The 23,626-nt window shown below is 47.2% G+C and overlaps 18 non-coding genes and 1 pseudogene across 18 annotated transcripts; 18 read left to right on the top strand and 1 right to left on the bottom strand.

The window, feature by feature from the left end:
* The first annotated feature begins 11,965 nt into the window (after positions 1-11,965).
* LOC134985864 (U1 spliceosomal RNA) lies at positions 11,966-12,129 on the top strand. Its single transcript, XR_010192006.1, has one exon. It is a non-coding gene; the product is annotated as a U1 spliceosomal RNA (small nuclear RNA).
* Positions 12,130-12,281: 152 nt separating this feature from the next.
* LOC134985763 (U1 spliceosomal RNA) lies at positions 12,282-12,444 on the top strand. The gene has a single exon (XR_010191922.1). It is a non-coding gene; the product is annotated as a U1 spliceosomal RNA (small nuclear RNA).
* A 674-nt stretch (positions 12,445-13,118) lies between these two features.
* LOC134985662 (U1 spliceosomal RNA) lies at positions 13,119-13,282 on the top strand. The gene has a single exon (XR_010191834.1). It is a non-coding gene; the product is annotated as a U1 spliceosomal RNA (small nuclear RNA).
* A 152-nt stretch (positions 13,283-13,434) lies between these two features.
* Positions 13,435-13,597, top strand: LOC134985754 (U1 spliceosomal RNA). The gene has a single exon (XR_010191913.1). It is a non-coding gene; the product is annotated as a U1 spliceosomal RNA (small nuclear RNA).
* A 671-nt stretch (positions 13,598-14,268) lies between these two features.
* Positions 14,269-14,432, top strand: LOC134985680 (U1 spliceosomal RNA). The gene has a single exon (XR_010191850.1). It is a non-coding gene; the product is annotated as a U1 spliceosomal RNA (small nuclear RNA).
* A 152-nt stretch (positions 14,433-14,584) lies between these two features.
* Positions 14,585-14,747, top strand: LOC134985756 (U1 spliceosomal RNA). The gene has a single exon (XR_010191915.1). It is a non-coding gene; the product is annotated as a U1 spliceosomal RNA (small nuclear RNA).
* A 674-nt stretch (positions 14,748-15,421) lies between these two features.
* LOC134985851 (U1 spliceosomal RNA) lies at positions 15,422-15,585 on the top strand. The gene has a single exon (XR_010191995.1). It is a non-coding gene; the product is annotated as a U1 spliceosomal RNA (small nuclear RNA).
* Positions 15,586-16,073: 488 nt separating this feature from the next.
* Positions 16,074-16,192, bottom strand: LOC134985635 (5S ribosomal RNA; annotated as a pseudogene).
* Positions 16,193-17,141: 949 nt separating this feature from the next.
* LOC134985663 (U1 spliceosomal RNA) lies at positions 17,142-17,305 on the top strand. The gene has a single exon (XR_010191835.1). It is a non-coding gene; the product is annotated as a U1 spliceosomal RNA (small nuclear RNA).
* Positions 17,306-17,457: 152 nt separating this feature from the next.
* Positions 17,458-17,620, top strand: LOC134985791 (U1 spliceosomal RNA). The gene has a single exon (XR_010191945.1). It is a non-coding gene; the product is annotated as a U1 spliceosomal RNA (small nuclear RNA).
* A 671-nt stretch (positions 17,621-18,291) lies between these two features.
* Positions 18,292-18,455, top strand: LOC134985660 (U1 spliceosomal RNA). The gene has a single exon (XR_010191832.1). It is a non-coding gene; the product is annotated as a U1 spliceosomal RNA (small nuclear RNA).
* Positions 18,456-18,607: 152 nt separating this feature from the next.
* On the top strand, positions 18,608-18,770 carry LOC134985733 (U1 spliceosomal RNA). Its single transcript, XR_010191894.1, has one exon. It is a non-coding gene; the product is annotated as a U1 spliceosomal RNA (small nuclear RNA).
* Positions 18,771-19,444: 674 nt separating this feature from the next.
* On the top strand, positions 19,445-19,608 carry LOC134985850 (U1 spliceosomal RNA). The gene has a single exon (XR_010191994.1). It is a non-coding gene; the product is annotated as a U1 spliceosomal RNA (small nuclear RNA).
* Positions 19,609-19,760: 152 nt separating this feature from the next.
* LOC134985800 (U1 spliceosomal RNA) lies at positions 19,761-19,923 on the top strand. Its single transcript, XR_010191952.1, has one exon. It is a non-coding gene; the product is annotated as a U1 spliceosomal RNA (small nuclear RNA).
* A 671-nt stretch (positions 19,924-20,594) lies between these two features.
* LOC134985650 (U1 spliceosomal RNA) lies at positions 20,595-20,758 on the top strand. Its single transcript, XR_010191822.1, has one exon. It is a non-coding gene; the product is annotated as a U1 spliceosomal RNA (small nuclear RNA).
* A 957-nt stretch (positions 20,759-21,715) lies between these two features.
* Positions 21,716-21,879, top strand: LOC134985870 (U1 spliceosomal RNA). Its single transcript, XR_010192012.1, has one exon. It is a non-coding gene; the product is annotated as a U1 spliceosomal RNA (small nuclear RNA).
* Positions 21,880-22,031: 152 nt separating this feature from the next.
* Positions 22,032-22,194, top strand: LOC134985738 (U1 spliceosomal RNA). The gene has a single exon (XR_010191899.1). It is a non-coding gene; the product is annotated as a U1 spliceosomal RNA (small nuclear RNA).
* A 674-nt stretch (positions 22,195-22,868) lies between these two features.
* LOC134985638 (U1 spliceosomal RNA) lies at positions 22,869-23,032 on the top strand. The gene has a single exon (XR_010191811.1). It is a non-coding gene; the product is annotated as a U1 spliceosomal RNA (small nuclear RNA).
* Positions 23,033-23,184: 152 nt separating this feature from the next.
* Positions 23,185-23,347, top strand: LOC134985732 (U1 spliceosomal RNA). The gene has a single exon (XR_010191893.1). It is a non-coding gene; the product is annotated as a U1 spliceosomal RNA (small nuclear RNA).
* Positions 23,348-23,626: the final 279 nt, after the last annotated feature.

Below are 23,626 nucleotides of genomic sequence, written 5' to 3'. Positions count from 1 at the left end.
ATGTCCCCATTCCTGCCTCCTCTCCTGTCACTCTGAGACGCTGTCACAGCGGCGCCATGTTACATCTTGAATGGCATCTCCCGCGGCCTCCGCCGCCGTCCCTGAGTTTCTGCATACAGGATGTCAGAGTGGCGCTTATGTCAGCCGCGGCCTCCGCTGTTGCCCGCGTGGTTCAAATGTGCACTCATCAGTCTGGCGTCTCCTGTTTACTGTGGCCGGCGCCGCCATTGCTGTTAAAGTTCCCACATGGATTATCAAACCAATCTTCCCTCCAAGTGTCTGCATGGGCGCAGCCATGTTGGATTCTGTCACCTGTTCATTTCCACCAATCCGCTGTTTCCATTGTAATCTGCATAATTGCCTAGCCAATCCCTTCCTTGCTGCAGGTATAAGTATTCTGTGCCTGAGCAAGGAAGGCGTCAGTGATTTGGTTGTCAAACCTAGTTCCAGTTTGTCTCTCTCCCGTGGTTGTTTTCCAGGTTCCAGTTACCATCTCCAAACCTCCACTAAAGAGACCCGCTCTAGTCTACCACCTGCGGTGCAGCCTGACTCTCCAGTCCTCTGGGACTCATCTGTTTCCAGTTACAGATTTACCTGCTTCCAGCCTAGCTTCCAGCAGAGATCAGCTCTTCTTAAAGTGCCGGTATCATTTCCGCAGATTACCACTCACCACCGGCACTATTATTTCACCGCTCTCAAACGCCATATATCAATCATATTTCATCGCTCTCAAGCTTCATTTATTATTTGGCTGGTTCCATCCAGCAATCCACTCCGTGCTTACATCAGTCTGGTTTCAGCCAGTACCCACAGCAGCCATTTTATCCACAGCAGCCCAGCTTTTCCTGGAACACCAGCTAGTATGATCCTGGGCTATCTCCATTGCTACAGTCGGGCCTGGTAAGGACTTTCCAACTAGAAGATAATAAGAACTGTCTCATACTACCAGAGCCCTGTGGTCCTTGTCCTCCTGTAGTACCCAGGAACTGTATTATTTCTCTGCTGATTTTATGTTTCTCTTTTATTACTGCTGTGATGCATGGAGTTTGTCAAAATAAACATCATTGACTTTTATCCTGGTTGTCGTGGGCACGCCTTCGGGCAATTCTTCTACATTTAACTTACATGTCCAGGGGTCTGATACAACCTCCCAGGTTCCACTACACCTCAGCCCCTACAACTGAGGCTGCCTCCAGTCAGCTCAGGCCCTCAGTTGTGACATATACACTGTATATACATTTTAAGATAGGAAGGTACAAATTACATATTCACATTGCATCTATGGGCTGGATTCAAATGTCCCTTTCCTCCCTCAATCGTGCCCGTCAGCAGCTATTCTATTCTATATAAGGAGCCACGAGTCGCCACCATTTTCACTTGTGCATTGGAGATGATAGGGAGAGGACGTGCAGCGTTTTCTCAGTTTCTGTGTTCAGTGTGCTGCAAATATCTGTGCTCAGTGTGCTTGCAAATATCTGTGCTCAGTGTGCTGAAAATATCTACGTTCTCTGCCTGAAAAATGCTCCATATCTGTGCTGCATTGTATTATATAGTATGAGGACAGGGCAGAATTTTGCTGACCACCAGTATATAATATATAGCAGTACGGTACAGTAGGCCACTGCTCTACCTACCTCTGTGTCGTCAAGTATACTATCCATCCATACCTGTGGTGTATTTTAGTAGTTGTGCGCAGTATATATAGTAGGAGGACAGGGCAGAATTTTGCTGACCACCAGTATATAATATATAGCAATACGGTACAGTAGGCCACTGCTCTACCTACCTCTGTGTCGTCAAGTATACTATCCATCCATACCTGTGGTGTATTTTAGTAGTTGTGCGCACTATATATAGTAGGAGGACAGTGCAAAATTTTGCTGACCACCAGACTTCTACTTAAGTCCAATGGTGTAGGATGTGCAAAGCTGTTTGGCTGTGCATTTATTGATCTAAGCATGCATTTTTATCAAAGCGTGATAAAATTGACACATAACGCAGCGTTCAATCAGCGTTAATTTATCTTCAGCTGATATCGATTGTGAATTGACGTTTCTTCTCTTCTTGTCACCTACAGGTAATTACAATTGACTACAACCACCAATCTATTCTGCTGCACTATATCTATATATGCAAAGCTAATTCTGCTGGGTAATTACAATTGACTACAACCACCAATCTATTCTGCTGCACTATATCTATATATGCAAAGCTAATTCTGCTGGGTAATGCAAATTGAAACATTATTGCATAGTATGTTATTTTGAAGTACTTTTTTAAAGTTTTGAATGATATAGACCCAGTTTAATCTTTGTGGAATGCCTGGTTGTTGTTTTTAAGGTAATTTATTGCCTGGCATTTGAGGGGGTGGGGTGTGGTTACAGATTTCAATTATTGGTTTCACTTGTAATAGTCTTCTACTTATGTCCAATGGTGTAGGCTGTGCAAAGCCATTTGGCTGTGCATTTATTGATCTAAGCGTGCATTTTTATAAAAGCGTGATAAAATTGACACATAACAGCAGTGTTCAATTAGCGTTCAATCGAAGTGAAAAAAGAAGGAAAACAGAAGCACACCAATCTAACAAAACAAAGAAAACTGAAGAACTAATAACAAATGTGAGTCACTTACTCCTCAGATCACTCACCTCCTGATTGTTGCATCTGATTACATAGCACAGAACTACCTTACTTGGACATTTCATAAACCATCCATTTCACCTACAAATGCCTGTATCTGTATTATTGTAATTTTGTTTTTTAAGCACAGCTGCACCAATGCAATTTTACCTGCAAACACTTAAAACATCTAACATAATTACCATTGCTTCTTAAACCTCTCACAATCCTTTCATTTCTTACACTCCAAATACATTTCTGCACCCACTTTATCTACGCTTTTGACTCATTTCATACTAAATCTACACCCCTTGAGCCTACACTGCTTTTCTCACCTGCATTTCTACAATTCTTCTGCTCGGATTCCCTTACAGTCTCCTCTCCTACTTCCACTTTCCCTCAACCTATTTACCTACTTAACACTATGTGAATGCTTTCTTATACTCCCCACATCACTCAGTGTCTACCTAATAATGTATCTTTATCCTTCCCCCCTAGTCTCCTCCACCTCCTCCTCTGTCTCCCCTCCATCCCTCTGTTTCCTTCCCCCACCTTTCCTGTTACCCCACTTTCATTCACCTCTGCCCCATGGTCCTGCTACCCCACAACTCAGCCCTGCTCCCTCTCTCCCTTCCCTGTCACCTCCTCACACCCCATCCACATCACACTGACCTCCCTCCCTGCCCACCTCCTGCAGTTTCCCCTCCTATCTCAGGCACCCGTACCATCACTACTCTCTCATCCCTGCCCTCAAAGTTAATCCCACCTCATCGCTACAGCAACCCTGAAAATCTAATTCACATCTCTCCCACAAACTCATACCCCCTATCCTGTGCCCTCTGGAATGCCAGATCCGTTTGTAACAAACTGACCTTTTCATTTCCAACTCCCTACACCTACTAGCCATTACTGAAACTTGGATTACGCCCTCTGACACTACTTCTGCTGCTGCTCTCTCTGCTGGGGGCCTTACATTCACACACACCCCCCGACCTGGGGGTCGCCATGGGGGTGGTGTTGGGGTCCTTTTACCTTCTAGTTACTCCTACCAACTCATACCACCAGAACCATCCCTTATATTATCTACATTTGAGGTCCACTCCATATGTCTCTTCCAACCAGTCCATCTTAGAGTAGCTGTCATTTACCGCCCCCCCTGGCACTGCTTCCAAATTCATCGACAACTTTGCTTCCTGGCTTCCTCACTTCCTCTCTTCTGACATTCCCACCATTATCCTAGGCGATTTCAACATCCCTATTGACATCCCCACACAATCCCCTGCCTCTAAACTCCTTAACCTCACCTCTTCACTTGGTCTCTCCAAGTGGACCTCCTCACCCTCCCATGTGAATGGGAGCTCACTGGATCTGGTCTTCACTCACCGCTGTGATATTTCTGATTTTTCCAACTCCCCATTTCCCCTCTCTGACCACCACCTGCTCTCCTTCAACCTATCTCTCTCGACTTCCCCATCTCAACCTCCTAAGGCTACCATCACTAAGCGTAACATTGAAGCTATTGACACCACATTCCTTTCCTCCCTGTTTGACTCACTTCTCTCTCCTATTCTCTCTCTCTCTCATGCCCTGAACAAGCCACTTCCACATACAATGCTTCCCTTACTTCTGCTCTTGACTCTGTTGCTCCACCAACCACTGTTCACCCTCGCAAATTAACACCTCAACCCTGGCACACCAAATGCACCAGATATCTGCAAAAATGCTCACGTACTGCTGAGCGACACTGGAGGAAATCACGCTCTAAGGCAGACTTCCTCCATTTCAAACTTATGCTCTCATCCTTCAGTGCTGCCCTTTCTCTTGCTAAACAGTCATACTTCAAGAACCTCATCTCCTCCCAGTCTTCCAACCCCCGGCGCCTCTTTGCCACTCTCAACTCACTCCTCTGCCCACCTCCACCTCATCTCCCTTCCTCACTCTCTGCTCTTGACTTTGCCACTTACTTCACATCCAAAATTGACTCCATACGTCAGGACATCACATCACACCAGACTATCAGTAACCAGCCTTCTCCCATCCCTTACCAACCCTCCCCATCCCTCGCACCAACTCTGTCATCTTTCTCCCATGCATCTGGAGAGGAAGTCATGGCCCTCATTCGTTCCTGTCCCCTCACCACCTCCCCACTTGACCCTATCCCCTCCCGCCTCCTCTGCCACATCTCTTCTTCTGCTTGTTCCCATCTTTCCCACCTTCTCAATCTCTCCCTCTCATCAGGCACTGTCCCCTCTGCCTTCAAGCACGCTCTCATCTCTCCTATTCTTAAAAAACCTACCCTTGATCCAAACTCTCTCTTTAACTACCGACCCATCTCTCTTCTCCCTTTTGCCTCAAAACTCCTTGAGCGTATTGTCTACAACCGCCTTACTTCCTTTCTTTCCTCACACTCACTGCTTGACCCATTCCAGTCTGGCTTCCGTCCTCTCCACTCCACTGAAACTGCCCTTACAAAAGTATGCAATGACCTCCATGCTGCTAAATCTAAGGGACACTACTCTCTACTTATTCTACTTGATCTCTTTGCTGCTTTTGACACTGTGGACCATCCTCTCCTACTGCAAATCCTTCACTCCATTGGTCTGCGTAACACTGCCCTCTCTTGGTTGTCGTCCTACCTTTCTGACCATTCATTCTCTGTCTCCTCTCATGACTCCACCTCCCCCTCACTTCCACTAACTGTAGGGGTACCCCAAGGTTCTGTCCTTGGTCCTCTTCTCTCTCTATACGTCCTCACTAGGTAAGCTCATTAGTTCTTTTGGTTTCCAATATCATCTCTATGCTGATGACACTCAAATCTATCTTTCCTCTCCAGACCTCTCCCCTACTCTCCTCACTCGTATCTCCAACTGTCTCTCTGCTATCTCTTCCTGGATGTCCCAGCGCTTTCTTAAACTTAACATGTCTAAGACCGAGCTGATCATCTTCCCTCCCTCCCGCATAACCTCACCTCCTACAATCTCATTATCTATTGATGGCACTACTATCTCCTCTACCCCCCAAGTGCGCTGTCTTGGAGTAATCCTTGACTCCTCCCTCTCCTTCAAACCACACATTCAGCACCTCTCACAAACCTGCCGTTTTCATCTAAAAAATATTTCCAGGATCAGACCCTTTCTGACCCAGGATGCTACTAAGACTCTTATCCACTCACTGGTCATCTCCAGACTGGACTACTGTAATCTCCTCCTGACTGGCATTCCTGACAAATACCTCTCTCCACTCCAATCTATCCTCAATGCTGCTGCCCGGCTAATTTTCCTCACCAAATGCACTACGTCCACCTCTCCTCTCTTACTAGTCCTTCACTGGCTCCCCTTCCCTTTCAGAATCCATTTCAAGCTTCTCACACTTGCTTACAAAACCCTCACCCACTCCTCTCCCATCTACATCTCTGATCTTATCTCGCTTTACACTCCCACCCGTCCTCTTCGCTCTGCTAATGCACGCCGACTCTCCTGCCTACGGATTACTTCCTCCCACTCCTACCTCCAAGATTTTTCACGTGCTGCACCACTTCTCTGGAATTCCCTACCTCTCCCCCTCAGACTCTCCACCTCTCTACAAAACTTCAAATGGGCTCTCAAGACCCACTTCTTCACCAAACCCAGCCAAATCTCATCCTAAACCTCTGTTCCACGCTCTCTATGTACCCCATCTGTCTCACCCCTGTCTGTCTACCCCTCCCCTTTAGAATGTAAGCTCTCATGAGCAGGGCCCTCTTCCCTCATGTGCTTACTCTTTTCTTACTTTAATAATCTTCAGCTGCACCAAATCCAGCAGTCTTCTGCCACCTGATACTTATTCCAGTGTCATCTGCTGATGTAGCTATGTTTATTTACCCTGTACTTGTCCTATATTGTCATCAACTGTAAGTTGCTGTTTTCCTGTTTCATTATTTGTTTATGTACTCTGTAATTTGGTGCTGCGGAACCCTTGTGGCGCCATATAAATAAAGGATAATAATAATAAATAATATATTATATAGCAGTACGGTACAGTAGGCAACTGCTCTACCTACCTCTGTGTCGTCAAGTATACTATCCATCCATACCTGTGGTGCATTTTAGAAAAAAAACATATCTCGGCAGAGCAATCTATATATCCATCATTTTTCAGACAGCAACAGTGGGTATTGTAATAGTCACCCAATCCATCACTTTTATAGGGTTACATGCATCCACATGCTACAGCCTGTCTCAATAATTTTACTGTCACGGTGTGTGTGTTTGTGTTTTTATTTGGGTATTTTTTGTTGTTGTAGAACTACAGGTACCAGCGAGCCCGTTATTTCCCCGCCTGCTGGTACTTGAGGTTCTCCAAGTACCAGCAAGTGGGGGAGGCTTGCTGGGCCTTGTAGTTCCACAACAAAAAAACAATATTCTTTTTTTACACATATGGCTATCAGCCCGGCACCCACCACACAGGGGTGCTGGGGACAGCCTCGGGCTTCACCCCTGGCCCTTGGGTGCCTCGAGGGGAGGAACCTCTTGATTTAAGGGATCCCCACTCCTCCAGGGAACCCCGGCAAGGGGTGACTAGTTGGAGGGGTAATGCCAGGGCCGCAGGGACCTACATAAAAGTGTCCCCTGGCTGTGGCATTATCTCTCTGGCTAGTGGAGCCCGGTGCTGGTTTAAAAAATATGGGGGACCCCTACATCTTTTGTCCCACGTATTTTTTGGAACCAGGACCCGTCTAAGAGCCCGGTGCTGGTTGTCTAAATACGGGGAACCTCTGTCCAATTTTTCCCCCAGTATTTAAATAACCAGGACCGGCTCAAAGAGGCTGGTTATACTAAGGAGGGGGGACCTCACACATTTTTTTTTAACCCATTCAGACCCTTCTCCTTTAAGTTAATGGAAGCCCTGGACAACAAAATTGCATTCATGTCCTCCTCCCTCACCCTTCCCAGTCCCAAACACTCATTTTTTTTCTTTAAAAATGTATAATATATCACAAGAACAATGAGCAGGCAGGCAGCGGGCATTGGCGGCATCGGACTGATATAGAAATTAGTGGTGGAGGGCTGGGTCAGTTGATTGTGGGAGAGTTTGTAAGCCATTGGCGGTGGCAGTGGGTATCGGCTCAGAGGCAGTAGCGGGCATTGGCTAAGGGTCATCGGCAGGATTCGGCGGACATTATGGCTGTAGTGCCTCACTAGCCACTGACCTCACCGCACGCCACTGTGGGACAGATGTAACATGCAGAGAGAGGTAGATTTTGGGAGAAGGAATGTCCTAGCATAACTGTTAATTGCAGTGTAATACTGTAATTCAACTGTGCAGCATTTGTGGCTAAATGTCAAAGAAGCCAGTATTTACCCTGCATGCAAAACAATAAATGTATTTGCACATACCTCCCAACTAACCCAATTTTTGCAGGACAGTCACTTTTTTTGGGAATGTCCAGCTAACCCAAATAACCCCCCCCCCCCCCCAGTGTCCCATAGTCATGGGGAAGGGGGGGGGGTGGAAGGCTCCCTGTAGCTTGTTGCTCTGCAAATATGCACATTGTGGGTAATTCAGACCTGATCGCTAGGGTGTGTTTTTTGCATCCCTGTGATCAGGTGGTTGCCGCCTACAGCGGAAGGGAAAATTTGCTGTGCAGGTGTGTGATCACATGTGCACAAGAGCTGCACAGCTCAGCACTTACTCAGCCATTGAGGTGACGTCACAAATCCTCCCACAAAACGCCGGGTCCCTCCAGTGTTTTTCCGGACACTCCCTAGAAACATTCAGTTGCCACCCACACAAACACCCTCTTCTTGTCAATCTTCTTGTGATCTCCGGACCGTCGCACCTACGCATTGTGGCGCATACGCATGTGCAGTGCAGACCTGATTGCCCGCTGGGTGAAAATAAATTGAAGCTATCTGGTCTGAATAAGCCCCAATGTCTATTCACGGGAGACAGAGGGGCTGGGGTATGGTCAGCAGCTCACAGAGCACCTATAATGACAAAAATGGGAGACATGGCTCATGATCGCGATATACCTGCGAAGGTACGCCCTCTATTGATTGACAGGCAGAGGCATTCGCATTTTCTGCGGGGCACCCGGAGAAAATGTAGGCACATGCACAGGATGGACCCTGCGTATATGCCCCCATCCTCTTCATAGTTTTTGGGGTTGGAACGAGCAGTGTGAAAACATCAATCGATGGGGGTAATTCCAAGTTGATCGCAGCAGGAATTTTGTTAGCAGTTGGGCAAAACCATGTGCACTGCATTTACGAACAGATGATTTTTTATATAAATTTTAAAATGTTAGTAAATGTGTGTTTTTTTCAACCTGGAAGCCCAACATCGATTAAGATCGATCTTAAATAGACCCCTGGGTTTTAAGGATAACCATGGTTGAGTCCAATAATTAATTCACATTGACCGAAGTTCTAATTAAGTAGTGATGTGCACCGGAAATTTTTCGGGTTTTGGGTTCGGTACCGCGGCCGTGTTTTGGGTTCGGACGCGTTTTGGCAAAACCTCACCGAAATTTTTTTGTCGGATTCGGGTGTGTTTTGGATTCGGGTGTTTTTTTCAAAAAACCCTAAAAAACAGCTTAAATCATAGAATTTGGGGGTCATTTTGATCCCATAGTATTATTAACCTCAATAACCATAATTTCCACTCATTTTCAGTCTTTTTTGAACACCTCACACCTCACAATATTATTTTAATTGGTATTTGGTACCGGGGACACAGTACCTCAATCAAGTCTATAGTTGGCTCTGAAATCAGCATTAAACTGGATCCACACTTAGATTATCTGTCCAATTTTTTTTTCTAGTTGAAACAAAATTATGCTAATATGTGGCAGCAAATGACAATTGACCATTTGCTCCCAAACACTGGAAAACATCCAAAAATGGTCATTTAGATAAATTGGTTAAATCCATTTCATTTAGCTAATTTATGCAAACTACCTTTATTGTATCTTTGTGGGTGAATGATGTGTGGGTCAGTGTTGAGGGTGGTGGAGGAGATGGGTAATAGGCACAGCAGGGTGTGGACAGTCAAATAGTGTGCTTAGAGGTGCAGATAAATAGGGATATCTAATAATTCACCCACTATTCTATAGAATTATTAGATATCCCTATTTATCTGCATTACTCACCTAACACTCAGCATTTATCTACATGCTGATGCTATTCATAGCACTTAGCTTGCAAGTATTTTACCCATAAGAAGACACATTAGATGTTCCCTCTCTTTTCATTAAAGACGTCCCCAGCAACCATACTGTACTATACTACAACAGGAATAATTACTGTGGGGGATTATACCATTTGATCTGGAATAAAGGGAAAATATTGTGGAAAGAGTGCTGTAAGTGTATGATATGTAGAACTATTGCCAGGTTCTGACATTTGTCAAGTGAATTACTAATATACATTCAACTAATATTACATAGTGTCCAGTAATTCAGTATCAGACTAATTGATAAAGTCAATTTGGATCAATAATAAAGACACAACACAGGTAGCGAACCTTGATATTAATAAATGTATTTCCATTTATTATATATGGTAATTACATTATACAAACTTATTGTACTTTATTTCGTGTTTAGACAATTTTAACGAATTTATTAAAAGTAAATTTTTAAATCATCATTTGTGCGCCAGCAAAAGAGACATTCTTTTCTCTTCTCCTTTCCTGCATAACATTACTTGTCTCTGGTAGCACCCCCGAACATCCTACAATTAATATTTAATATAACTGATGGACATTTATTGGGGCCTCTTCATACAAATATTTAGAATTTAATAGCTGGTGCAGAACACATCCCCTTCCCCCCATTCCCTGTATATCTGGATTCACCAAGGAAATGCTGATACTGACTCCAAGAAGAAAGGGAGTCTCTTCCCTATGAAGGTGAAGCCTTGTTTGCCGACGGCCTAGTTAATTTGATCTCGGCAGCTCCCGCAGGTAAGTCAACCTTCTTGCACTATGTCCCCTCTCAACGGATAAAGACGCATCATTATCTGATGCAGTCATTTCGGCCCAATAGATATGCAAGAAGTTAAGATTCCCCTTTCTTTGCAGGTAGAGGAAGGAGAAGAGGGAAGAGGTCTGTAGCCTCTTCAAGATTGCAGGAGCAGAGATTCTCCTCTGCTTCTGCCAAATCGACTGCATGACGCTAGGGCTTTCTTGCAGGAGCCCGCACCAGTGGGGGCACGTCTAAAACTCTTCAGTCAGTTCTGGATTCATTCGGACCTGGACTCGTGGGTTTTATAAATAGTGTCCCAAGGGTACAAACTGGGGTTTCAAGACGTTCCCCCTCACCGATTGTTCAAATCAGCCTTAGACAGCAGGGAGAAGGTTTTTATTCAAGCCACTTCGTGGTCCCGAAGCCGGACGGCTCAGTCAGACCAATCTGAAATCTGAAATCCCTCAATTTCTACCTAAAGAAATTCAATTTCAAGATGGAATCTCTCACGGTAGTGATCTCCAGTCCGGAGGAAGGAGATTTCATGGTTTTGGTAAACTTAAAGGATGCCTACTTACATGTTCCCATTTAGCCACTGCATCAAGCTACCTGAGGTTTGCAATTCAGGATTGTCATTACTAATTTCAGACGTTGCCATTTGGTCTGTCCACGGCTCCGAGGATTTTCACCAGGGTGATGGCGGAAATGATGGTTCTCCTTCGCAAGCAAGGAGTCACAATTATCCCGTACTTGGATAATAGTTTGCTGTCTGTTTCCACTTCTCTTTTCTTGAGCCGCTCCCTTCTATGCCCTTGCGCACTATCCTGACTTCTCCCGTCTGCTTACTTTGTGCCTTCCAACGCACAATGCAAACTACAGGTAGTGCTGCAGGGCCCACACCCTTTTACTTGCCTTACAGAGCAGCTCTGGAGCTGTTACAGTGCCCAGCTGCTGCAAGAAATCAGCTTGAATGCTTCAGGGGCTGGGGCATAGCCAACATGAGCCCCACACCAAAGGAGGGTGGAGGTGTTTAATGCAAACTAGGGGTCAGCCAAGCGCCGCAAAAGGCCGCCATGCCCTGCATAACCCTTTTCTCTTTTCATATGCAGACGAGGGTTGAAGCCAACTTTGACCCACTGCTTGGATGACATCACCATATGCAAATCCATCTGCGGCAGGCCTTCCCCCAGGAATGCTTGCACTAGTTGTTGCATTTGGTTTGTTGTTTGGGGGTGCTTCAGTATTAGGCAGCCTTCTGCCTTCCCATGTTCATCTGAAAATATGTGTTCTCCCTGCAGTTGTTGTCCCCAGATGAGAGTTCCCTTGTGCTGCCTCAGTTGAATCTCCTTTACTTGACAGAGATGTGCCTGAGCAGCGGCCCTCCCCAGCCCTATCCCAAATCATACTTATTTTGCATAGGAGATACCATGGTCATGAAGATTGTTCTCCCAGGGTTAGGTTCATTCATTGCATTCTGGGTATGCTGACCCCTGTGATTTCCCCAAATGTGGGAAACTCAACTGCATTATTTGTGATAGTGGGGGACTGTGTTTGTGCTTTCCTCTGGTCAGCTCTGGTAAAAGTCAGATTTCTTTGTCTCAGCTCTTTCTCTAGCCTTGTTCTTCTTTCGAGAGTTCCCTTGTGCTGCCTCAGTTGGATCTCCTTCACTTGACAGGAGGCTGCTCGAGCAGCGACCCTCCCCAGCTCTAGCCCAACTCCTACTTACCTGCCAGGTGAGATACTATGATCATGAAGTTGCTTCTCCCAGGGCAAGGCTCACCCATTGCACTCTGGGTGTGCTGCCCCTGCGATTTCCCCAAATGTGGGACACTTGACTGCATAATTTGTGTTTCACCTGGTCGGCTCTCGTATAATTCAGATCTCTTTGTCTCAGGTCTCTCTCCAGCCTAGTTTGCTGTCTGTTTCCACTTCTTTTTTCTTGAGCCCCTCCCTTTTATACCCTTGTGCACTATCCTGACTTCTCCTCCCGTCTGCTTACTTTGTGCCTTCCAATGCACAATGCAAACTACAGGTAGTGCTGCAGGGCCCACACCCTTTTACTTGCCTTACAGAGCAGCTCTGGAGCTGTTACAGTGCCCAGCTGCTGCAAGAAATCAGCTTGAATGCTTCAGGGGCTGGGGCATGGACAACATGAGCCCCACACCGAAGGAGGGTGGGGGTGTTTAATGCGAACTAAGGGTCATCCAAGCGCCGCAAAAGGCCGCCATGCCCTGCATACCCCTTTTCTCTTTTCATATGCAGATGAGGGTTCCAGCCAACTTTGGCCCACTGCTTGGATGACATCACCGTATGCAAATCCGTCTTCTGCAGACCTTCCCCCAGGAATGCTTGTACTAGTTGTTGAATTTGGTTTGTTGTTTGGGGGTGCTTCAGTATTAGGCAGCCTTCTGCCCTCCCATGTTCATCTGAAAATATGTGTTCTCCCTGCAGTTGTTGTCCCCAGATGAGAGTTCCCTTGTGCTGCCTCAGTTGAATCTCCTTTACTTGACAGAGATGTGCCTGAGCAGCGGCCCTCCCCAGCCCTATCCCAAATCATACTTATTTCGCATAGGAGATACCATGGTCATGAAGATTGTTCTCCCAGGGTTAGGTTCATTCATTGCATTCTGGGTATGCTGACCCCTGTGATTTCCCCAAATGTGGGAAACTCAACTGCATTATCTGTGGTAGTGGGGGACTGTGTTTGTGCTTTCCTCTGGTCAGCTCTGGTAAAAGTCAGATTTCTTTGTCTCAGATCTTCCTCTAGCCTTGTTCTTCTTTCGAGAGTTCCCTTGTGCTGCCTCAGTTGGATCTCCTTCACTTGACAGGGGGGTACCCGAGCAGCGACCCTCCCCAGCTCTAGCCCAGCTCCTACTTACCTGCCAGGTGAGATACTATGATTATGAAGGTGCTTCTCCCAGGGCAAGGCTCACCCATTGCACTCTGGGTGTGCTGCTCCTACGATTTCCCCAAATGTGGGACACTTGACTGCATAATTTGTGTTTCCTCTGGTCGGCTCTCGTATAATTCAGATCTCTTTGTCTCAGGTCTCTCTCCAGCCTAGTTTGCTGTCTGTTTCCACTTCTCTTTTCTTGAGCCGCTCCCTTCTATGCCCTTGTGCACTATCCTGACTTCTCCCGTCTGCTTACTTTGTGCCTTCCAACGCACAATGCGAACTACAGGTAGTGCTGCAGGGCCCACACCCTTTTACTTGCCTTACAGAGCAGCTCTGGAGCTGTTACAGTGCCCAGCTGCAGCAAGAAATCAGCTTGAATGCTTCAGGGGCTGGGGCATAGCCAACATGAGCCCCACACCGAAGGAGGGTGGAGGTGTTCAATGCAAACTAGGGGTCAGCCAAGCTCCGCAAAAGGCCGCCATGCCATGCACGCCCCTTTTCTCTTTTCATATGCAGACGAGGGTTGAAGCCAACTTTGACCAACTGCTTGGATGACATCACCATATGCAAATCCATCTGGGGCAGGCCTTCCCCCAGGAATGCTTGCACTAGTTGTTGCATTTGGTTTGTTGTTTGGGGGTGCTTCAGTATTAGGCAGCCTTCTGCCCTCCCATGTTCATCTGAAAATATGTGTTTTCCCTGCAGTTGTTGTCCCCAGGTGAGAGTTCCCTTGTGCTGCCTCAGTTGAATCTCCTTTACTTGACAGAGATGTGCCTGAGCAGCGGCCCTCCCCAGCCCTATCCCAAATCATACTTATTTTGCATAGGAGATACCATGGTCATGAAGATTGTTCTCCCAGGGTTAGGTTCATTCATTGCATTCTGGGTATGCTGACCCCTGTGATTTCCCCAAATGTGGGAAACTTGACTGCATTATTTGTGGTAGTGGGGGCCTGTGTTTGTGCTTTCCTCTGGTCAGCTCTGGTAAAAGTCAGATTTCTTTGTTTCAGATCTTCCTCTAGCCTTGTTCTTCTTTCGAGAGTTCCCTTGTGCTGCCTCAGTTGGATCTCCTTCTCTTGACAGGGGGGTGCCCGAGCAGCGACCCTCCCCAGCTCTAGCCCAACTCCTACTTACCTGCCAGGTGAGATACTATGATCATGAAGTTGCTTCTCCCAGGGCAAGGCTCACCCATTGCACTCTGGGTGTGCTGCCCCTGCGATTTCCCCAAATATGGGAAACTTGACTGCATAATTTGTGTTTCCCCTGGTCGGTTCTCATATAATTCAGATCTCTTTGTCTCAGGTCTCTCTCCAGCCTAGTTTGCTGTCTGTTTCCACTTCTTTTTTCTTGAGCCCCTCCCTTCTATACCCTTGTGCACTATCCTGACTTCTCCTCCCATCCGCTTACTTTGTACCTTACAATGCACAATGCAAACTACAGGTAGTGCTGCAGGGCCCACACCCTTTTACTTGCCTTACAGAGCAGCTCTGGAGCTGTTACAGTGCCAAGCTGCTGCAAGAAATCAGCTTGAATGCTTCAGGGGCTGGGGCATGGCCAACATGAGCCCCACACCGAAGGAGGGTGGGGGTGTTTAATGCGAACTAAGGGTCATCCAAGCGCCGCAAAAGGCCGCCATGCCCTGCATACCCCTTTTCTCTTTTCATATGCAGATGAGGGTTCCAGCCAACTTTGGCCCACTGCTTGGATGACATCACCGTATGCAAATCCGTCTTCTGCAGACCTTCCCCCAGGAATGCTTGTACTAGTTGTTGCATTTGGTTTGTTGTTTGGGGGTGCTTCAGTATTAGGCAGCCTTCTGCCCTCCCATATTCATCTGAAAATATGTGTTCTCCCTGCAGTTGTTGTCCCCAGATGAGAGTTCCCTTGTGCTGCCTCAGTTGAATCTCCTTTACTTGACAGAGATGTGCCTGAGCAGCGGCCCTCCCCAGCCCTATCCCAAATCATACTTATTTTGCATAGGAGATACCATGGTCATGAAGATTGTTCTCCCAGGGTGAGGTTCATTCATTGCATTCTGGGTATGCTGACCCCTGTGATTTCCCCAAATGTGGGAAACTCGACTGCATTATTTGTGGTAGTGGGGGACTGTGTTTGTGCTTTCCTCTGGTCAGCTCTGGTAAAAGGAAAGAGATTTACAGAAGACTCTTGTGTGGGTGCACTCTTGTTTATGTTAGTTAGTATGAAAGTATTAAAACATAACTTTTATTAACTCATTACTCTAAGAAAAGATCCACACTTATATAATCAGCACAATCCCTAAAATTAGGAAAATGCAAGCACTGTTAGGAAATTGGAAATGTTCTGGTTAGTCTATTTTAGTAGACTTCAGGAGGGATGTAGACACTCAGGTTCTACATCCTGATCCTATCCCACCAGCACAAGCTGAGCTTGTATTAATGAGACCTCCAAGAGGCATTGAACCAAATTGATGTCGAAAGATATGGATCCCAATTGGTATTGACCAATTGGGATCTATTAGGAATGGGGGGAGACGGTACTTAGAGGAAACAACACAGATCAGAAGAATAAAATAAGAGAAATGATTCAGGGAGAATATGGTGATCCTGCTGTTGGCTAGGAGTCGAGGAGGTCACGAATTACAACACTGAGTATTCTCTGGGGGTCACCCTCTCAGATACTGACCCAGCCCACCACCGTTTAGCTTCCAAGATCGGACGAGATCGGGCTCTATCGGTGGGGTATGGTAGTAATTTCTAGGGCCTGCTATAGCCGACTCACCAATGAGAGTGCACCTAAGGAAGGTATAAAAGAGAAACAGAAAACGGGGCGGATCTGCTGTCTATGTTAGGCACAGGGTAACCTGTGGATCATGGATGAGAGTCCGTAGATATATACAGTAGGGAAGAAAAAGGGGAGAAAGGAAAAGAAAAGAGAAGAAAAAGGGAAGAAGGGAAAGCTGATTAGAGGTTGAGTCGAATGTCAGCTAGGTATAAGAGCAGAGTCAAAAACAACCATATGTATAGCTTACAGCATAAATATTATATTGTTCAAGAAAGATATTGATGTAATAATCCTGCCTAGATCTCTGGACCATACAATATGGTATAAGGATGTTTAGAATATCTCACAATTTAGAGTATGTACAAAAATACTCCTGTTAACAGTATACCAGGTAAGGGGGGTAGACAGACCCCTGCTGATACTTTGTAGTTAGAAAAGAGTTAATTAATTGGCTACATAAAAAGAAGGTTATAAAGTGACATTGATATTTGTAATAGTAATTATAATGCTGTGACAATGAATTGGTAGAAAGTTGTTGGAAATAACAGTCACTGCCCAAATCCCTGGGATGCCCTAATTGGGGTGAAGAAAAATGGCAACTGCTGTATAGACTCAAAAGGAGAAAAAACAATGGAGAAAAAACCAAAAGAAAAAAAGGAAACAAAAGACAGGAAAAACGACAAAAACACAAAAGGGTACCGGTCCCTGCCCAGGTCCCTGGGACAGTCACTAGGTTGCAAAAATGCAAGATGTACTCCCCAGGTCCTCGGTTCCTATTATGGTGATTAGTATTGGAATGCTGTGGTAGGTAACGCTGACATGGGGTAGGTCATGCTGGAAAACGCGTTTCACCCGTCCTGCGGGCTTGTTCACTTCCAATGTTGCCTGAGCAGCGGCCCTCCCCAGCACTATCCCAAATCATACTTATTTTGCATAGGAGATACCATGGTCATGAAGATTGTTCTCCCAGGGTTAGGTGCATTCATTGCATTCTGGGTATGCTGACCCCTGTGATTTCCCCAAATGTGGGAAACTCGACTGCATTATTTGTGGTAGTGAGGGACTGTGTTTGTGCTTTCCTCTGGTCAGCTCTGGTAAAAGTCAGATTTCTTTGTCTCAGATCTTCCTCTAGCCTTGTTCTTCTTTCGAGAGTTAACTTGTGCTGCCTCAGTTGGATCTCCTTCACTTGACAGGGGGCTGCTCGAGCAGCGACCCTCCCCAGCTCTAGCCCAACTCCTACTTACCTGCCAGGTGAGATACTATGATCATGAAGTTGATTCTCCCAGGGCAAGTCTCACCCATTGCACTCTGGGTGTGCTGCCCCTGCGATTTCCCCAAATGTGGGACACTTGACTGCATAATTTGTGTTTCACCTGGTCGGCTCTCGTATAATTCAGATCTCTTTGTCTCAGGTCTCTCTCCAGCCTAGTTTGCTGTCTGTTTCCACTTCTCTTTTCTTGAGCCGCTCCCTTCTATGCCCTTGTGCACTATCCTGACTTCTCCCGTCTGCTTACTTTGTGCCTTCCAACGCACAATGCAAACTACAGGTAGTGCTGCAGGGCCCATACCCTTTTACTTGCCTTACAGAGCAGCTCTGGAGCTGTTACAGTGCCCAGCTGCTGCAAGAAATCAGCTTAAATGCTTCAGGGGCTGGGGCATAGCCAACATGAGCCCCACACCGAAGGAGGGTGGAGGTGTTTAATGCAAACTAGGGGTCAGCCAAGCGCCGCAAAAGGCCGCCATGCCCTGCACGCCCCTTTTCTCTTTTGATATGCAGACAAGGGTTGAAGTAAACTTTGACCCACTGCTTGGATGACATCACCATATGCAAATCCATCTGCGGCAGGCCTTCCCCCAGAAATGCTTGCACTAGTTGTTGCATTTGGTTTGTTGTTTGGGGGTGCTTCAGTATTAGGCAGTCTTCTGCCCTCCCATGTTCATCTGAAAATATGTGTTCTCCCTGCAGTTGTTATCCCCAGATGAGAGTTCCCTTGTGCTGCCTCAGTTGAATCTCCTTTACTTGACAGAGATGTGCCTGAGCAGCGGCCCTCCCCAGCCCTATCCCAAATCATACTTATTTTGCATAGGAGATACCATGGTCATGAAGATTGATCTCCCAGGGTTAGGTTCATTCATTGCATTCTGGGTATGCTGACCCCTGTGATTTCCCCAAATGTGGGAAACTCGACTGCATTATTTGTGGTAGTGGGGGACTGTGTTTGTGCTTTCCTCTGGTCAGCTCTGGTAAAAGTCTGATTTCTTTGTCTCAGATCTTCCTCTAGCCTTGTTCTTCTTTCGAGAGTTCCCTTGTGCTGCCTCAGTTGGATCTCCTTCACTTGACAGGGGGGTGCCCGAGCAGCGACCCTCCCCAGCTCTAGCCCAACTCCTACTTACCTGCCAGGTGAGATACTATGATCATGAAGTTGCTTCTCCCAGGGCAAGGCTCACCCATTGCACTCTGGGTGTGCTGCCCCTGCGATTTCCCCAAATGTGGGAAACTTGACTGCATAATTTGTGTTTCCCCTGGTCGGTTCTCATATAATTCAGATCTCTTTGTCTCAGGTCTCTCTCCAGCCTAGTTTGCTGTCTGTTTCCACTTCTTTTTTCTTGAGCCCCTCCCTTCTATACCCTTGTGCACTATCCTGACTTCTCCTCCCATCCGCTTACTTTGTACCTTACAATGCACAATGCAAACTACAGGTAGTGCTGCAGGGCCCACACCCTTTTACTTGCCTTACAGAGCAGCTCTGGAGCTGTTACAGTGCCAAGCTGCTGCAAGAAATCAGCTTGAATGCTTCAGGGGCTGGGGCATGGCCAACATGAGCCCCACACCGAAGGAGGGTGGGGGTGTTTAATGCGAACTAAGGGTCATCCAAGCGCCGCAAAAGGCCGCCATGCCCTGCATACCCCTTTTCTCTTTTCATATGCAGATGAGGGTTCCAGCCAACTTTGGCCCACTGCTTGGTTGACATCACCGTATGCAAATCCGTCTTCTGCAGACCTTCCCCCAGGAATGCTTGTACTAGTTGTTGCATTTGGTTTGTTGTTTGGGGGTGCTTCAGTATTAGGCAGCCTTCTGCCCTCCCATGTTCATCTGAAAATATGTGTTCTCCCTGCAGTTGTTGTCCCCAGATGAGAGTTCCCTTGTGCTGCCTCAGTTGAATCTCCTTTACTTGACAGAGATGTGCCTGAGCAGCGGCCCTCCCCAGCCCTATCCCAAATCATACTTATTTTGCATAGGAGATACCATGGTCATGAAGATTGTTCTCCCAGGGTGAGGTTCATTCATTGCATTCTGGGTATGCTGACCCCTGTGATTTCCCCAAATGTGGGAAACTCGACTGCATTATTTGTGGTAGTGGGGGACTGTGTTTGTGCTTTCCTCTGGTCAGCTCTGGTAAAAGTCAGATTTCTTTGTCTCAGATCTTCCTCTAGCCTTGTTCTTCTTTCGAGAGTTCCCTTGTGCTGCCTCAGTTGGATCTCCTTCATTTGACAGGGGGGTACCCGAGCAGCGACCCTCCCCAGCTCTAGCCCAACTCCTACTTACCTGCCAGGTGAGATACTATGATTATGAAGGTGCTTCTCCCAGGGCAAGGCTCACCCATTGCACTCTGTGTGTGCTGCTCCTACGATTTCCCCAAATGTGGGACACTTGACTGCATAATTTGTGTTTCCCCTGGTCGGCTCTCGTATAATTCAGATCTCTTTGTCTCAGGTCTCTCTCCAGCCTAGTTTGCTGTCTGTTTCCACTTCTCTTTTCTTGAGCCGCTCCCTTCTATGCCCTTGTGCACTATCCTAACTTCTCCCGTCTGCTTACTTTGTGCCTTCCAACGCACAATGCGAACTACAGGTAGTGCTGCAGGGCCCACACCTTTTTACTTGCCTTACAGAGCAGCTCTGGAGCTGTTACAGTGCCCAGCTGCTGCAAGAAATCAGCTTGAATGCTTCAGGGGCTGGGGCATAGCCAACATGAGCCCCACACCGAAGGAGGGTGGATGTGTTTAATGCGAACTAGGGGTCATCCAAGCGCCGCAAAAGGCCGCCATGCCCTGCATAACCCTTTTCTCTTTTCATATGCAGATGAGGGTTCCAGCCAACTTTGGCCCACTGCTTGGATGACATCACCATATGCAAATCCATCTGCGGCAGGCCTTCCCCCAGGAATGCTTGCACTAGTTGTTGCATTTGGTTTGTTGTTTGGGGGTGCTTCAGTATTAGGCAGCCTTCTGCCTTCCCATGTTCATCTGAAAATATGTGTTCTCCCTGCAGTTGTTGTCCCCAGATGAGAGTTCCCTTGTGCTGCCTCAGTTGAATCTCCTTTACTTGACAGAGATGTGCCTGAGCAGCGGCCCTCCCCAGCCCTATCCCAAATCATACTTATTTTGCATAGGAGATACCATGGTCATGAAGATTGTTCTCCCAGGGTTAGGTGCATTCATTGCATTCTGGGTATGCTGACCCCTGTGATTTCCCCAAATGTGGGAAACTCGACTGCATTATTTGTGGTAGTGGGGGACTGTGTTTGTGCTTTCCTCTGGTCAGCTCTGGTAAAAGTCAGATTTCTTTGTCTCAGATCTTCCTCTAGCCTTGTTCTTCTTTCGAGAGTTCCCTTGTGCTGCCTCAGTTGGATCTCCTTCACTTGACAGGGGGCTGCTCGAGCAGCGACCCTCCCCAGCTCTAGCCCAACTCCTACTTAGTTGCTTCTCCCAGGGCAAGGCTCACCCATTGCACTCTGGGTGTGCTGTCCCTGCGATTTCCCCAAATGTGGGACACTTGACTGCATAATTTGTGTTTCACCTGGTCGGCTCTCGTATAATTCAGATCTCTTTGTCTCAGATCTCTCTCCAGCCTAGTTTGCTGTCTGTTTCCACTTCTCTTTTCTTGAGCCGCTCCCTTCTATGCCCTTGTGCACTATCCTGACTTCTCCCGTCTGCTTACTTTGTGCCTTCCAACGCACAATGCAAACTACAGGTAGTGCTGCAGGGCCCATACCCTTTTACTTGCCTTACAGAGCAGCTCTGGAGCTGTTACAGTGCCCAGCTGCTGCAAGAAATCAGCTTAAATGCTTCAGGGGCTGGGGCATAGCCAACATGAGCCCCACACCGAAGGAGGGTGGAGGTGTTTAATGCAAACTAGGGGTCAGCCAAGCGCCGCAAAAGGCCGCCATGCCCTGCACGCCCTTTTTCTCTTTTGATATGCAGACAAGGGTTGAAGTCAACTTTGACCCACTGCTTGGATGACATCACCATATGCAAATCCATCTGCGGCAGGCCTTCCCCCAGAAATGCTTGCACTAGTTGTTGCATTTGGTTTGTTGTTTGGGGGTGCTTCAGTATTAGGCAGCCTTCTGCCCTCCCATGTTCATCTGAAAATATGTGTTCTCCCTGCAGTTGTTGTCCCCAGATGAGAGTTCCCTTGTGCTGCCTCAGTTGAATCTCCTTTACTTGACAGAGATGTGCCTGAGCAGCGGCCCTCCCCAGCCCTATCCCAAATCATACTTATTTTGCATAGGAGATACCATGGTCATGAAGATTGTTCTCCCAGGGTTAGGTTCATTCATTGCATTCTGGGTATGCTGACCCCTGTGATTTCCCCAAATGTGGGAAACTCGACTGCATTATTTGTGGTAGTGGGGGACTGTGTTTGTGCTTTCCTCTGGTCAGCTCTGGTAAAAGTCAGATTTCTTTGTCTCAGATCTTCCTCTAGCCTTGTTCTTCTTTCGAGAGTTCCCTTGTGCTGCCTCAGTTGGATCTCCTTCACTTGACAGGGGGGTGCCCGAGCAGCGACCCTCCCCAGCTCTAGCCCAACTCCTACTTACCTGCCAGGTGAGATACTATGATCATGAAGTTGCTTCTCCCAGGGCAAGGCTCACCCATTGCACTCTGGGTGTGCTGCCCCTGCGATTTCCCCAAATGTGGGAAACTTGACTGCATAATTTGTGTTTCCTCTGGTCGGCTCTCATATAATTCAGATCTCTTTGTCTCAGGTCTCTCTCCAGCCTAGTTTGCTGTCTGTTTCCACTTCTTTTTTCTTGAGCCCCTCCCTTCTATACCCTTGTGCACTATCCTGACTTCTCCTCCCGTCTGCTTACTTTGTGCCTTCCAATGCACAATGCAAACTACAGGTAGTGCTGCAGGGCCCACACCCTTTTACTTGCCTTACAGAGCAGCTCTGTAGCTGTTACAGTGCCCAGCTGCTGCAAGAAATTAGCTTGAATGCTTCAGGGGCTGGGGCATAGCCAACATGAGCCCCACACCGAAGGAGAGTGTAGGTGTTTAATGTGAACTAGGGGTCATCCAAGCGCCGCAAAAGGCCGCCATGCCCTGCACGCCCCTTTTCTCTTTTCATATGCAGATGAGGGTTGAAGCCAACTTTGACCCACTGCTTGGATGACATCACCATATGCAAATCCATCTGCTGCATGCCTTCCCCCAGGAATGCTTGCACTAGTTGTTGCATTTGGTTTGTTGTTTGGGGGTGCTTCAGTATTAGGCAGCCTTCTGCCCTCCCATGTTCATCTGAAAATATGTGTTCTCCCTGCAGTTGTTGTCCCCAGATGAGAGTTCCCTTGTGCTGCCTCAGTTGAATCTCCTTTACTTGACAGAGATGTGCCTGAGCAGCGGCCCTCCCCAGCCCTATCCCAAATCATACTTATTTTGCATAGGAGATACCATGGTCATGAAGATTGTTCTCCCAGGGTGAGGTTCATTCATTGCATTCTGGGTATGCTGACCCCTGTGATTTCCCCAAATGTGGGAAACTCGACTGCATTATTTGTGGTAGTGGGGGACTGTGTTTGTGTTTTCCTCTGGTCAGCTCTGGTAAAAGTCAGATTTCTTTGTCTCAGATCTTCCTCTAGCCTTGTTCTTCTTTCGAGAGTTCCCTTGTGTTGCCTCAGTTGGATCTCCTTCACTTGACAGGGGGGTGCCCGAGCAGCGACCCTCCCCAGCTCTAGCCCAACTCCTACTTACCTGCCAGGTGAGATACTATGATCATGAAGGTGTTTCTCCCAGGGCAAGGCTCACCCATTGCACTCTGGGTGTGCTGCCCCTGTGATTTCCCCAAATGTGGGAAACTTGACTGCATAATTTTTGTTTCCCCTGGTCGGCTCTCGTATAATTCAGATCTCTTTGTCTCAGGTCTCTCTCCAGCCTAGTTTGCTGTCTGTTTCCACTTCTTTTTTCTTGAACCCCTCCCTTCTATGCCCTTGTGCACTATCCTGACTTCTCCTCCCGTGTGCTTACTTTGTGCCTTCCAATGCACAATGCAAACTACAGGTAGTGCTGCAGGGCCCACACCGTTTTACTTGCCTTACAGAGCACCTCTGGAGCTGTTACAGTGCCCAGCTGCTGCAAGAAATCAGCTTGAATGCTTCAGGGGCTGGGGCATGGCCAACATGAGCCCC

This window comes from Pseudophryne corroboree, assembly GCF_028390025.1.
Source record: "Pseudophryne corroboree isolate aPseCor3 chromosome 7 unlocalized genomic scaffold, aPseCor3.hap2 SUPER_7_unloc_1, whole genome shotgun sequence".
NCBI lineage: Eukaryota > Metazoa > Chordata > Amphibia > Anura > Myobatrachidae > Pseudophryne > Pseudophryne corroboree.
This window is presented reverse-complemented; position numbering and strand designations above follow the sequence as displayed.